The 3,728-nt window shown below is 38.7% G+C and overlaps 1 pseudogene; it reads right to left on the bottom strand.

Moving 5' to 3' along the window:
• Positions 1 to 1,276: 1,276 nt before the first annotated feature.
• On the bottom strand, positions 1,277 to 1,879 carry LOC122435478 (annotated as a pseudogene).
• Between the last annotated feature and the right edge of the window lie 1,849 nt (positions 1,880 to 3,728).

Here is a 3,728-nt window from a genome sequence, read left to right as displayed (position 1 = left end):
TCATTGGCCTGTTGTGTGGCGAGCAGAGTCAGTGAAACACAAAAAGGGATTTTAACAAATGGACATAACTAGGTCTGTCCCTGTCTATACACCTAGGCAGTTAGGGGTAAGGTTCTTCTTGGGTCTTTTAGTCCTTGATTGTTTTCACCTGGAAATAAAGCACAGGCCAAGAGACATTTGGGGGATGCAAGTTTTATTCCCCTACAGTAATGATGGTGAAGCACAAAGAAAGAGGTTAAGTCCTTTAATTCATTTCTGAGCACCTGAAACTGCTGATTTTTGGATTTTTGTTATTGTGAGAGAGAGGATAACTCCTATTTGAACCCTGTTATTCAGATGTTCTGTTTGCTAATACATTTCTAGCTAATGGACTTGACTCATCACCATTTAATAGGTGAGGACAATAAAATTTAAATGAATTAAATGGCATGTCTATTAACATAACAAGAGCAGGGGAGTGCTTCTTTAGCTTTCTGTGGATTTTAATATGCTAATACACTTAAAATATTTAAAATGGAATCTTAAGCTAACAAAATGAAAACGGTTATGCTTTTAAAAATAGAGAAAATCTGGAAAAAATATCTCAGTCACTCCTAGATTAGAACACATTACCTTTCTCTGGAGCTTGTTCTGAGCACTCACATTTTCTATCCTCATTAAAAAAATAAAAAACATAGGGATGTTAATCATTTCAGAAAATATGGGTACACCTCCCCATATTTAGAGTTCTTATTCTCCTTATGAGAAGAAATATCACAGATTATTCCTAGCTTCACCAATAATGTACCTATGGATTGTTTCCAGTTCAGGCTACTAAGAACAGTGCTACTATGGGAATTCTTTTCAGTGCCTTCAGGTGTGTGTATACATGCACTTTTGTATGGTATTTACTCAATAATGGAATTGCTGGACTACAGAGTATATATGCTTTCAGCTTTATTAAATGAGTTTTGTTTTCCAAAGTGCTTATGTTAATTGTGCACTTCCACCCATAGAGTATTAGAATCATATCTTTTCCACCATGGGCTATTATCAGATTGTAAAAATTTATGATTTTACAGAAGGAATGGTGCTAAAGTCCATGGGGTTACAAAGAGTTGGGCACGATGGAACGATTGAACTGTATTGAAAAATTTACCAGTCTGTAATGTGGGTAATGATCTCATACTGTGGGATTTTTGTTGTTGTTTCTGTTGTTTAGTTTTTATTTCATAATCATAAATTTAACATTGCAATCCAGCTAAACTTGGAGGGAGATAAGGAAAATATGGAACCCAAAGAACTGCAGTGAGACCACAAAGATTATAGGATATTTCGAGCAGATGGGAGTGAAGGGGTGCTCGCCTGAGCTACAAAAGAAATGGTCTGGTAGTTAAGTGGAATGCAAGTCAAATTTATTAGATTTGTCCACAGTCAGCAGTGGTCATCTTCTTAATGATCTTGCCATTCCTGGACCTAAAGTGCTCCATGGCTTCAACAACATTCATGTTGTCTTTCACCTTGCCAATGACAACATGCTTGCCATCCAACTACTCAGTCTTGGCAGTGTAGGTGAAAAACTGGGAACTATTTTGTATTGGGACCAGCATTTGCCATGGATAAGATACCAGGACCCATATGTTTCAGGATGAAATTCTCATCATCAAATTTCTCCCCGTGGATGGGCTTGCCACCAGTGCCATTGTGGCATGTAAAGCCACTACCCAGGCACATAAATCCTGGAATTAATCTGTGAAAGCAGGAACCTTTATAACCATATCCTTTCTCGCCCAGTGCTCAGAGTATGAAAATTTTCTGCTCTTTTTGGAACTTGGTCTGCAGACAGTTTAAAGGGGATGCAGCCTAAGGGCTCTCTGTGTATGGCGATGTCCAAAAACATGGTGGATGTGAATTAGGCTGGGCAGTGCAGGAGGCTCAGGGTGGTGGCATCTGCAAGGCCTCTATACTGTGGTTTTAATTTATGTTTTTCTAGTTACTAATAATGTTGAACACCATTTCAAATGATTTTTGGACTGTGGAATTCCTCTGTTTTGAGGGAATTGTTCAAATCTTTTGTTCATTTTTCTGTAATTGTCTTTGTTGTCCATCTTTTTCTTATTTATTTGTAAGATTATATATATATAATAGAACTTGTTGCTGATTTTGAGCTTGTATTCAAGTTAACTCTACCTTGGTATATGTTTTAATACCCTGTGCATATCTTTGATTTTAACCCCTAGTTACATGCGGCTCTCTCATCTCTGTAGCTGAGGTGAGAATGTTTATGGAAGAGAAATCCAATGGCTTGATTAGAATCTGGGAGACTGCGAGTCTCTGTCTGTGCAGGGTATTAATGTGTCAGAGCTGCCTATTCCAGGATTTCTCTAGAGGCTGGCAAGAGTCCTGAAACAGTTGTCATTTCTGTCTTGGCCGGTCTTAAATGGGGTTGGGAAGGTCCAAGCCTTAGGACCTGCTTTTCCTTTCTTACTGAAGATTTCCCACCAGAATACCGTGGGCTGTTACTTGCCTTGAGTTGGAAACAGTTTGCATTCACACCTGTAAATTTATTCATCCTTTTAATTTATGTAAGGTTTTTGTACGCAATTCTCAATTCTTTTAAGAGATGACAACAGACTTTGATTTTCTACTGTCATGTGAGAACATTAGGCCCCAGCAACGCGTCATTGTGAGGAAATAAAAAGTGCTGCAGTAAACTGAAAAAAAAAAATATATATATATATATGTTTGATTCTAATTTTCCCCAATAGTTATGTTTTATAAAGTCACCATCAACATTGAATTAGCAAATGATGAACTATCCTCTCTTAGGAAAAATATAGGATTAGGTTCCTGTAAGTCTCTGATGACATTTTCACCATCTGAAATGCCATTTCTGTTGTATAGGATCTTTGCCAATGTCCTTTTAAAACAAGCAAGTCTCATCTGCTTTGTAAATCTTCTTTTTCCATTACCCTTTTTCTGTACAACACTTAGTGGATACTTTAAAATTATTCCACAGCCTCCTGACCTACAGACCTGCTTCACCTACAAGTTCAATGTTTTTCACACATACGTTTTTTTTAAATATGCAAGCCAATCAGCCAGCCTTTGTCAAGAAGGGTTTAACATTTTCCTAACCCTGGATAATGTGACTGTAAATGTCTTTGGCTTTCAGCCTCACAAGAATGCTGCCCACTATGCTTTTATTAATTGGCTATCATCTTACAAATACACAGGCTTGGTCACTTCTCCATGGCATCATCACATACTAGAGCTGTTACTTTAGCACATGTACATGTACTGAGCTGCCTCATGTAAAGATGGGTAAATTTCCTCTCCATTTTTCTGGATATACCAAATTACTGACTCATTAACTTTGAACCTATGAAATAAAATGGAGTTGCTTATGTCAAGGGGTCTTAGAGCTGGGAGGCCATTACCAAGGTGGATTTTATACATGTCCCAACCAGGTGGAACCATGAACTTTTGAACTGGGCCAAACTACAAACCTAGGGACACCTGCACTTGTCACAGTGAGGAACTTTACAGTCCTCTGTGATAAGGAACCCACCTGCAACGCAGAAGACATAAGAGACCTCGGTTCGATCCATGGGTTGGGAAGATCCCCTGGAGGAGGGCATGGCAATCCACTCCAGTATTCTTGCCTGGAGAATCCAATTGACAGAGGAGCCTGGCAGGCTACAGTCCACAGAGTTGCAAATAGTTGGACATGACTGAAGCGGCTTAAC

Source organism: Cervus canadensis, chromosome X, assembly GCF_019320065.1.
Source record: "Cervus canadensis isolate Bull #8, Minnesota chromosome X, ASM1932006v1, whole genome shotgun sequence".
In the NCBI taxonomy this organism is placed as follows: Eukaryota; Metazoa; Chordata; class Mammalia; order Artiodactyla; family Cervidae; genus Cervus; species Cervus canadensis.
Note: the sequence above shows the minus strand (reverse complement) of the source record. Positions and strands in the feature narration are given on the sequence as shown.